Genomic DNA, 12460 nt, shown 5'->3' with positions numbered 1-12460 from the left:
ACTATTGAACTACAGTCTTCAGTTAATGAAATGGATGAAATTCCTTCCCAACTGATTTTCTTTGAAATCAAATCCTTTAAAAACTTACCATAGTTAGGAATTTGTGTGATTGCATCCATAAATGTCAAATTGATGTGCAGATTTTTAAGTTTATCCAAAAACGTTAAAAGTTGCTTATCATAGTCCTTATTTCGGACTTTGTGCGGAAAAGGTGGCTTGGGTACAAAAGTTTTGGTACCTGCGTCAGATGGTGAATTATTTGTGATTAAGATATCTTCTTTGGACTTTTGTAAATCAGTTCCCGGTAATGTTACATCTTTGGGCATTTCAGGCCCTTGATAGTTTTTCCCTGAACGAAGAGTAATAGCCTTCACCTGCTCTTTCGGATTTTCTTCCGTAAGGCTGGGAAGACTTCCCTCTTTTCGGGATGGAATTGATTTAGCAAGTTGACCAATTTGGATCTCCAAATTATGGATGCTAGATGAGTGGTTTTTAATAAGCTGATCGAATTTATTTTCGATCCGTTTAAAACCATCGTCGTGATTACTTATTTTTCCACTGATAGCATCTATAAACTTGTCGATTTTAGAAGATAAAGTGCTAATCGTATCTCTTGACTGATTTTGATAATTAGTGGTATGATTTTGATTAGCACTGGCATTATTGTTACTGTTATCTTTCCAGTTAAAGTTAGGATGATTCCTCCATCCAGCATTATAGGTATTAGAATAAGGATTATTAGTTTGGTTTTGCCCTTGGACAAAATTTACCTGTTCGATCTCACTCATATTTTCGTAGTCCACATCCATTTGGATTGGATTACCATTGATATCGCGTGGTGCCATAAACTTTTCAATTTTGTGCGATAAAGCAGAAAATTGGGCTTGTAGCATTGCGACTGGATCAAGTTCAACTATACCTTTAACTGATGATGTGGTTGAGGATGATGGTTTTGCCACCGGCATATGTCCACGTTCCGCGGGCCACATACTGCTGTTGATTGCCATTTCCTCCAAAAGTTCTCTCGCTTGGGCTGATGTTTTCTTCATAAATAGCCCTCCCGACATAGCATCTAATGAACCCCTAGTTGTAGGATTTAGTCCATTGTAAAATGTTTGCATTAAAAGTTCAGCGGGTAATTGGTGGTGTGGGCATAAACGTTGAAGTTCTTTAAAACGTTCCCAAGTTTCATAAAGAGTCTCATTATCATTTTGAGAAAAAGATGTTAACTCTTTTATGACTCTTGCGGTTTTTGCTAAAGGAAAATATTTAGATAAAAACGCTTGGGCTAATTGTTCCCAAGTGGCAAAAGTTGTGGCTGGCATAGAAGTTAACCATTCTTTGGCTCTATCCTTCAAGGTGAAAGGAAAGAGGCGAAGTTTGATTGCTTCTGCAGTCACATCTGGGATTTTAAAAGTATCACAAATTTCAAGGAAATTTGTTAAGTGGGTGTTAGGATTTTCGTTAGGTAACCCGTAAAATGTTACATTATTTTGCAACATATTAAGCAAAGCTGGCTTAATTTCAAATTGATTTGCGGTGATTCTGGGTCTAACGATACTATTGGTTACACCGGCCACACCTGGCCTAGCGTAATCCATAAGTGTTGGTGGGTCTGCCATTTTTTCTGGCTCGGTATATGTTTTTACTGGGGTCTTATTTTTGTTTTTCTTATTTTTCTTGTTCTTCCTAATGGTTTTCTCAATTTCTGGGTCTATAGGGTCTGGTACAATGCCTGAACTTCGAGAACTGCGCATGAACCTGAAATCTTGCACGAACCGAAACTACCTACAAAACAGGATTTGAAAAATAAATAAATTAGTAAATGAAAACTATTAAATTATAAAAGTTAAAATAAGTATGTTTAAACCTGGATTCGAAATAAAATACGAAAAATTTAAAATTTTGTCAAAAAATTTGGCGTTCCCCGGCAACGGCGCCAAAAACTTGTTGAGCGATTTCCGCAAGTGCACGGTATACGCTTGTAGTAATAAAAGATATCGAACCCACAGGGAACGCTTTTTAACTAAAACTTTATTTAATTCGGTTTTAATCACGTGTTTAGGTTTAATAAAAGAAATACGTTTAATTAATTTAATTGGTTTGGGTAAATTAGGATTAGATAGAAGGATTATATCGAGTTTAGAGAACAGTTCCGTCTTTGTGGTTTTGATTACAAGACAGATACTTCCGCAATTGGAATAAAATAGAACTTATTTTCATAAAGCAAAGAAAACAACTTTAACTTTGTAAGATTATGGACATGTAACAATATAGCGATCTATTCAATTAAATGGCTTCGAACCATAGAAATCCCCCTGATGTTGAGGTGATTCCTACCTTGATCAAACTAGTATTTTATGTCTGATAAGCCGCGATCAGCGATCATGTCATCCATAAAAACTAAATCTATCAAGTGTTCAACAAAGTTCTTATATGAATAAGATGGAATAGAACGTTTTAATAAAAACACCAATTTATCATTTTGAAAATCATTTTGTCAGAACAATATCAAAATAATCAACAGTAAGAATTTATTGAATAAATAAGTATATCATTAATGAAATGTGAATTTTCACAAGTTAACAGAGAAGTAGAAACTTGGATAGCATTGTAACGAAAACTTTGAGATCCGGGTCGTCAATCTTTCTCTCAAGCTCCGTAGGTGCGTCAAACCTCATGCGCTTCAGCTGTCAATTCTTCTCGCTGGATCTTCGGAATAGAGACTGATCTCGTCTACTACCAGAATGAAAACACTAAACTAATACTGTTTATAACTAATCTAATAACAATTCGTGTACAGCACGATTGTTTATACAAAAATGAAATCTAAACTTTCTGATTCTTTTCTGAATCAGAAACTCAACATAATAACTTTCTTCTCTAATTTCTCTAACTTTTTCCAACCTAACCAACCCTTTTTTCTGAAATGAATCACTTATTTATAGTTGTTGAAGGGTTGTAAATGATGGGTCGTGTCCGCTGGTGAAGGGTTGCTTTTATCCGAACGAACAGACGCGTTTTTCCGATTTAAACATGTGTTTTGTGTGCAGAAGGGTTCGCTGTCGCGACTGAGATTCTGAAAATCTCAGTCGCGATAGGGGGTATAGGGATGAGTATGAACTTCGTTTTCCCCCGAGCTGACCTCCGTAAGTCGCGACTGAGATTCTCAAAATCTCAGTCGCGATAGAGAGATGTTTTCCCTGTCTCTCGACTGCTTTTCGTCCTTCTCGAGCGTTCTTCTGACTGATATGCATTCTTGGTACGTTTTTAAGGGTTTTCCTCCATTTTAGCTCCGTTTTTGCTTCGTTTTCACTCCTATTTGGATTTAACCAAATAATTAAGTACCTTGCATCAAAGAAGTAAATAAAGACGTAAAAGTATTCCAAATGAATATAATTAGCACGATTTTAATGTAAATTTAACGTATTTATATATGATATTTTAGGTATATTTTGGGCTTAAGAACAATTGTTCTAGGATACAAACTTAACATAAATGAATTGTTCTTTATATCATTTGTTTTAATGAGATATATGTTTTATAACTATATAAAGGCAATCCCTTTTAAGCACTAAATAAAGTCTAATAAAAGGAAATCCGTAAGTTTGTTTAAAGTGATTATAAAGTGTTCATACAAGCATGAAGTGAGACAAAACTTTATAATAAACTAATAAACTTAAAACCACCCCAAGTTAAGTGATATGTTTAGGATTGATATATCACTGTTGAGACTTGCATGTAACAATGTCTTCTATCCGACAGAAAGCTGATCTCACAAGCTTCATATATACAGATATCTGGACAGTTACATGGATCCGATGAAAAGTAGTTCATTAGGATTAGGGATCCGATTTGAGATAACAGGATGGGTAGATTCATCATTGTCACCTGTTCATCTCATTGGTATTAATAGGTATAACTAATCCTCAGACTCAAAGGAATATTAATCGGTATTCTGGATTACGGAATGTGACGCTTTGACTCTGGTGTAACACGATCCTTAACAGAGATGACTTTGGGGTGTGAACAGTAGACGTTGGGTATCACAGGAAGTGATTGCGGGATCGTTATATATTGGATTGAGCATTTATCACTCCCGATAAATGGGAGATACATCCAAGGATCGCTTGTGGAAGACTCGACTCTAAATCCTTGCAAGGTGATAGCTTAAGACTTGAAATACAGATTTCACTTAACCTATCTATTTGAGTTGACTTGGCCTGTATAAGTAAAACGAACGTCTCGCTATATGTGACTTGACATCATCCATAGTCATAAGATTCAGTTCAAGGATGTAGTTGATAAAGGATCGAATTATACTGTAACTAATACGGAAAGGTTAACGACAGAATCAACCTGTCTTCTTATGGCTCTGGGGGAATGATTACGGACTTGCTAATCACATACTCTGTACATCATTCCGTTATGCAAAGATTAAATATAATTCTTTGAAAATTATTTAATAACGTTGCATACGGCTAGAAGCAATAAGAACCTAATGGGTCACACATAAGACTTGGAACCTAAAAGAGAGATAGATGTTAATTAATTGATGGAAGCCCAATTGAGCCCAATAAGGCCCATGGACCATAGGGGGTCGAAATTCATGTAGTCAAAATACATGAATAATTAATTTGATTTTATTAATTCTAATTAGATTAGGATTATGAATTAAATTAATTAAGAGATAAATAAGTTAGGAGTTTTAATTAGATTATAATACTCCTATTATTATCCAATAAGGTTATTATTATTATCTTTAATATATTAGATATATGAGATAATAATTAGGAATTCTATTCCGAATTGAATTCCTATTCAGTAACCTAATTCTATCTAACTAGGGATTAGATACAAGAGATTATAAATAAACCCCATATGGGATTTTCGAAATCCACTAGCCAAATCCCTACTATGATTTTCGAAATACTCAGTGCAACCGGGAGAGAGAATTTCGACACCCCCAGTTCGAGGACGAGATTTTCCACGGCTTCCTTCCGATCGATTGATTTCATCTATTTCTTTTATCTTTGATCTTGTGTTGATTAATTAGAGGCAATCTACTTTGGTTGCTATTCAACGGTTGATTCTAACTTGATTTTCCCGTGTTTTATTTCGTGCTTGGGAACTCGGAGAAGAGTTGTGGGCACTTCATTAACAACGGTAGATTGATCATCAAAAGGTAATTCTTCTTATCCTTCTTTATATGAAATAACGATTAACGGATCCTAGGGTTAATGGAAATAGGTTAAAATTTTTATATTTCCGCTGCTATACCTTAGCCTAATTTCCAACATTCCCAAGGTAAATTGTAGATCTTGACCCAAACTTGAGCTGAAGTGGATCAATGAGAGTCCGAATTAAATCTAGGCACCCAGGGAATTAATCGCATAACACCAGGTTTAAGAATGAGAGAGTCATGGCCCCAAACAAAATGCAGAGCCTCAACCGTTGGGAGAACTATGTGGTAGAATCCTCTACCCAGTGAGATCAATTTCCAATCTATAGAACGTCCCCAGAGAGTGTTCAGTTTATGTTTCAAATCTGATTGTTTCCATGGGGATTCACCCTTTGAGAGCGTTATGCGGCCTATTACTAAGTGTTGGCAGAGTTGAAGCCTTTCATTGTAAATATCATGCGGAATTTTATTTGCTTTAAAACCTCCCTCCTCAGAGATGAGAGATCGGCCGACTTCCGGGATAGTGTGGGAAGCGATTGAACTAGCGAGAGTGTCGGCGTATCAGGTGCAGCTTCTGATTTCTTCGAATTACTGTCAGTGGCAGGGATTTGGGGTAGATGATTAGTGGCGTGGTTGACGAATGAGGAACGGGAAAATAGATGGGCAGTAGATATGTCTGGCTCTGGCGGAGCCATGATCGGCGACCACCGAGGTAGGGTTTCAGCTAGGGATGGCGAGAGGCGGAGCAAAAAAATCTTACCTTTTTTTTTTGTAGATCAGTACATTTACTATGTTTAGTTGTGTATTAAAATTTTGTTATAATGGAATGTAATCTATCAAATACACAAATTAATAAGTTATATTACTCATTATCCATCAAATATATATCAGGTACCGGGTATCCTAGGGGTATTTCCATACCCGTCACGAGTAATATTTTTTATCACATACCCATCTCACACCATTTTCTATAAGGTACGAGTAATCTCATTAGAATTGAATAGTATCAGATATCCGCGGATACAGTACCCATCACCATCCCTAGTTTTAATAATAAAACATATATCTTTAGCATTTTATAATTTTTTCTCATATAATAATAATTTTTTAAATATTAAGTAATTGATTTATTAATTCTTATATAATATAACTTTAATTTACTAATGTATAATTTCTCATTAAAAAACAAATAAAAAATATGAGAAAAAACTGTTTTACAAACTTCATTAAAAATATTTTGTTAAATTTGAAAATAAAAAATAAGATTTATTTATATAATTGGGGGATCTGCAAGTGTAAAAATTTTAGAGATTAAAGAGTTAATTACGATAAAACTTAGAGACCTTATAATAACATGATGGATCTACTAGTGCGTTGGGTAAAAGCATAGTTTATCTTTAATTTTTTAGTTTTAGAATTTATATTTTAGGATCTAGTAATCATAAATTAAGGTCTAGATTTAATTTTTAGGATATATGGATTTATATTTTAGGATATAAGGTTTATTATTTAGATTTTTTTTAAAGAAAGATTAGGATTCATTTTTAAAATCTAGAATTTATATTTTAGATTCCAGGATTCATAATTTATGTTCTACGATTTATTTTTTTAGAGTTCAAGGTTATTCTTTAAGATCTACATTTTATATTTTAGAGCCTTAAATAAATAATTAAATTAAAAAATAATTAGTTTAATTACATATAGGGACAAGGAATAAAAATAGGTCTAATACTCCTCCAGCCCCTTTAACTTGTCCAAATTGGTCATTTTACCCCCTTAGCTTATCGAATGTTCTATTTACCCCCTTAACTCCATAAAAGTGGTATTTCTCACCCCCTCAACTTGTCCATTTATCCCCCCAACTCATAGAATATCCTATTTACCCCTTTAACTTCATAAAAGTGGTATTTCTCACTCCCTCAACTTGTCCATTTACCCCCTCCCCAACTCATAGAATGTCCTATTTACCCTCTTAACTCCATAAAAGTGGTATTTCTCACCCTTTACAATCCGTCATCGAGGCTTAAATTGATACATTTTTTAAACGCTAAACCTATATTAGTGTTATTTTGTACATGGAGCCTAAATTGATACTTCTCCAAAATCATAGACCTATTTTGGTACCTTTTTCCTACATATAATGTCTTTAACTTGTTTATCTAAATGTTCTTGTTTTTTTATCAAAAAAAAAAATGTTCTTGTTATTTGTATCTTTTATTCATTCTTTCTCTTTTCAACTTTTTTTGCTAGTTAAATTTTGATTATCTAATTATTGTAATACAATATTATTATAATAAACACATGAAGGATCGATATAATTATCAAATTAAAACAAAATAAAAAGTTGATATTAAAAATATATATTTTCAAACTCATTTGAATAAGTGCTATTAATTTTGCACTATAAAGGGGTAAGAAATACCACTTTATGGAGTTAAGAGGGTAAATATGATCATAAGGGGTGAGAAATACCACTTTTATGGGGTTAAGGTAGTAAATAAGACATTCGATGAGTTGAGGAGGGATAAAATGACTAATTTGGACAAGTTAAGGGGGTCGGAAATACCATTTCTATGGAGTTAAGGGGGTAAATAGGACATTCGATGAGTTTGAGGGGTAAAATGACAAATTTGAACAAGTTAAGGGGGCTGGATGAGCATTAGGCCAATAAAAATACCGCTAACGTTGATATTTAAGAGCAATTTTATCTCTAATGTCTAAAATTGTGCAATTTTACCCTTATCGTTGGCAGTCAAGAACAATTTTACTCATAATATTAACAAATTATGTAAATTTAAGAAATAATTCATTAATCAAAATATGGCTCTATACATATGAATGACAACGGAGAATGATTTGTTTTTTATGACCATGTCGATAACAATGTAGTAAACAATGAGTGGAGTATAAATAATATTCTACCAAACAGCGAGGATCAAGGAATTAGTGAGTCCTTATTTTTTTTTCTACTCATTTTTTCAAGCCCTGCATATTTTTTTAATTATTTGTTTCTCTACGTTTTCAAACTTTGCTTTGTTTTTTCAGCTCATATTCAAAAAATTTTAGTTTTTTTTCCAACTCTTTAATCTTTGTTTTATTTTTCTGCAGTTTATACTTGCCTAGGACATGCGACGGTGAGAGCTTTTGAGTCTAGTCTATATCTAACTCAAAGGTCGGGAAGACTTGGGTTCTCGCCAATACCTTTTTTTTTTTTTTTTTGTATACAACACATTGTAGATGCGTGCAATAAATTTTCCATTGAGTCAATTACCACCGGTCGGAGTCATAACAACATACAATTATCCTTTTGAGAGGAAAAAAAGTCTGAATCGTTATAACGAAGTAATTTTTAGTTTTGTTTGCTTTCTTTCATTTTGGTTTTCTTTTTAAGGTGTTAACTTTTATTTGCAAATGCTTTTCAAAAAAACTTTCATTTTCAAATAATTAATAAATAATTTATTAATTATATGAAAATGAAAGTTTTTTTAAAGAGCATTTGAAAATAAAAGTTAACACCGTAAAAAGAAAATCAAAAGGAAAAAAAGGAAACAAAACTAAAAATTATTCCATTATAACGATTCAGACCTTTTGACTCTTCAAAAGGATAATTGTATATTGTTGTTACTCGGACGAGATGTTATTGACTCAATTGAAAATTCATTGCATGCATCTACAGCGTGTTGTATAGAAAAAAAAGTATGTATTGGAAAGAACACAAATCTTCCCAACCATTGAGCTAGATGTAGTCTAGAATCAAAAGCTTTTACCGTAGCATGCGTTAAGCTAGCATAAGCTGCAGAAAAACAAAACAAAGATTAAGAGTTAGAAAAAAAAAAGAATGAATAAGAGTTGAAAAAACGAAACAAATTTTAAAAAGGGAGAGAAAAAAAATATTTTTTTTTGTAAGTCTTGAAGAAATGAATAAAAAAATAAATAAGAAATCACTGTTTCCTTGATCAACCGTGTTTGGTAGTATATGATTTACATCTCACTCATTTTCTACTCCATTGCTATCCAGATGATTATAAAAAAAAAAACATTCTCTATTGTCATTCATGGGTAGAGCCATATTTTAATTAATGAATATGAGAAAGTGAATGATGAGAAAAGATTAATATAGGGCTCGAATTTACCAAATTTATTTTTCCTTTAAACCTTATGAATTCTAACATTAGTTTCGCTAACATAAAAACTAAAAGATTACGAGAAAACTAGTAAGGATATCTTTGTCCCACCTTCACAGTTTAATAACATTTAAAACTAAACCAAAAGGTCATCTTCAAGTCTTAACAACATCGAGAAAAAACATAAAATCAATATTCCGACTACAAGGACTAGTATTTGATTACTTATTCTTACTTAAATTTTATCTAAGGAATGAAATAAGTTAAATTGATTTTTAAACTAATTAAAATAAATAACTTTAATACTAAAAATACAAAGTTTTAAACAGTTGATTTGTTTAAAAAAGATAACTTTAATACTAAAAATACAAAGTTTTTTTCTTCCAACAAAAAAAATACAAAGTTTTAAACAGTTGATTTGTTTATGAATGAATGGAGAGCTATGGTTTTAGATCCTTTAGTTATCTCATATGAACCATTGCGCAAACATTGTGTATAATGAAAATTAACATAAGACGGTGATTTTCCTCGACAAACTAGTAACTTTGGACGAAAATCACTAAATCTATTTTAACTACAATTAGGTTGATGTTTGGTTTAGGCAAAATCCCTTAGTATAATTAAGGGTTGATTTCAAATAAAACTCCGTGGTTTTACATTTTTTTTGCAAATCAGTACTTGTGGTTAGCAAAATTTTCATTTTGTCAAATTTGGCCGATAGCAACATCAAAATGAAAAAATTCTGATAATTAAAGTTGTTTAGTATTGATAACAACCCAAATTATTCTTAATAAGGAATAATGGAAAATTAATAGAAATAATGGCAAACCATTATTCCTTCTAAAAGAGATATTTATGCATGATTAATATGGAATTAATAACAATTATTGCAAGATTAATGCAGGGGTGAATATGCAAATAATGGAGAAAAGGAGGGAGTTTCTAGCATTATGCCACACCACGTGGACCATCGCGAGATACGCCATAACGAGATACGCCCGATGAGAGCGAGTAGTGGAGACCCGCCATAGCTCTCAAGGAAAGCGTACATACGCCTTGACGAATCTAAGAATACCAAAAGGCGCCTTTATTACCATCCATGAATGGGAATAAATACAATTAAATGACAATTAATAGCCATTAAAGGGGAATAAAGACTTGACTGTTCGAATACTCCAACTCTAAGGGTTTTAAGGATAAATACTGGGATTAATGGAGAATTAATAGCAATTAAAGATGAGTAATGACATGACTGTTCATCTACATCTCCATAACATCCAAATATCATACATTGGGAAAAAGGATAATTAGACAAAGAATGAAGGATCCGCCATCAATACTCTTATGGATAAGGATCCACCGACGGATCTATGGATTCCTCAACACGCCTTAAAGGGTCAAACGCCTTGGGAGATCCGCCGTCAAACCTCGATGTGCCCAAGTAACGGCAAATCCGATTCCTAATAAAGGCAACTAATAACCCATTAATGAGCTAACGGTCATACTTGAATAAGATCAGTAACCGCCATTAATGAGGCATTGATGGAGACTTTCTAGTTACCAAGAGTTACAACTACATGAGTATAAATAGCTTGCATCCCAAGCTATTAAGGTACACTTACTGATTCTCTACTTTTGTGCTTACAGTTTATTCTCAGAAATATTACTGACTTTGGCATCGGAGTGTCCCCGGCCGATCCCAAAGGCGCCTCACAGGGAAGTGCTCCTTGGGGAAGCAGGTCAAGAGTCGTGTCATTACTCATCTTTGATTGCTATCAATTCTCCATTAATCCCAGCATTAGCATCGAAACTCTCAGAGTTGAGGTATTCGAACAGTCAAGTCTTTATTCCCCTTCAATGGCTATTAATTGCCATTTAATTGTATTTATTCCCTTTCATGGATGGTAATAAAGGCGCCTTTTCATATTCTTTGATCTGTCAAGGAGTATGTACGCTCTCTTTGAGAGCTATGGCGGGTCTCCGCTACTCGCTCTCATCGGGCGTATCTCGTTATGGCGTATCTTGCCATGGTCCACGTGATGTGGCATAATGCTAGAAACTCCTTCCTTTTCTTCATTATTTATATATTCACCCCTGCATTAATCCTGCAATATTTGTCATTAATTCCATATTAATCATGAATAAATATCTCTTTTAGAAGGAATAATGGTTTGCCATTATTTGTATTAATTTTCCCTTATTCCTTATTCAAGAATAATTTGGGTTGTTATCAGAGACCTAAGTGATCTAGTATCATATTTACTATGGAACCACATTTTTTTTTCAAAATCATCAATTTTGGAGTTTTCTCTCTCTAAACATTAACTTTCTCTCTCATAAAAAAAACACAACCTAAATGATCTCAAACCTAAAAGGTTGAAGAATTAAAATTGCTTAAAATATCATTTATTCTTAAAAAATTTCAGTTTGAGGTCGTTATCGGTCAAATTTGAAAATTTTGCCAACCACAGAATTTTATTTAAAATTAACCCTATAATTAAAAGCTTTAAGCTTTATGAAAACCAATGCTAAGTCATAGCATAAACCATGAAGCGCATTATCCGATTAGGGAATATGATTAATTACAATGCGTTGTTGAATTATTTATTTGGTTAGATTTCATAATTCAACTTATCTATTCAATTACTTAATTAGGTTTCTCAAATAGAGATAAAACAATGATTCTAATTAATTATTTTGCTAATTTCTTACAACCCAATATAAAACTCATGAAAGATTCATATTCGATCAGGCCAAGTTCACCTCCATCCTAACCCACGTGGATTTAGCTAATAATTGAGCTAAAACGTGTAAGCATCATAGGAATGGAATCAGAAGAACTCGTGCTCTAATAGTAGTAGAATTGAAATCTTAGAAATGGAAGAAGATGGAGATGAAAGAAAATAAGAACTTCAATATAATAATACTTGAGAACGCACGGTGAAAACAAATCAAAGTCTAATTTTTCAAGATCTAAACTATGGATTAGTTTAACCCTTGCTACACTAAGAAAAAGCTAGAAATAAAACGATGAAAATAACTTCAAAGCAAAACTGAAATTGAAATCTAACAAGCAAAGGTCCCTATTTATAGGAGTTCCGGGACTCCAATTTACATAAAAACCAGCTAAAATATCTCCCTAGTCTTTATGTTA

At 33.1% G+C, this 12460-nt stretch overlaps 1 non-coding gene across 1 annotated transcript; it reads left to right on the top strand.

The window, feature by feature from the left end:
• Positions 1-1137: 1137 nt before the first annotated feature.
• LOC136231529 (small nucleolar RNA R71) lies at positions 1138-1244 on the top strand. The gene has a single exon (XR_010689903.1). It is a non-coding gene; the product is annotated as a small nucleolar RNA R71 (small nucleolar RNA).
• Positions 1245-12460: the final 11216 nt, after the last annotated feature.

This window comes from Euphorbia lathyris, chromosome 5 (genome assembly GCF_963576675.1).
Source record: "Euphorbia lathyris chromosome 5, ddEupLath1.1, whole genome shotgun sequence".
NCBI classification, from domain to species: Eukaryota; Viridiplantae; Streptophyta; class Magnoliopsida; order Malpighiales; family Euphorbiaceae; genus Euphorbia; species Euphorbia lathyris.
The sequence above is the reverse complement of the archived record's forward strand: the minus strand, read 5'-3'. Positions and strand labels throughout refer to the sequence as shown.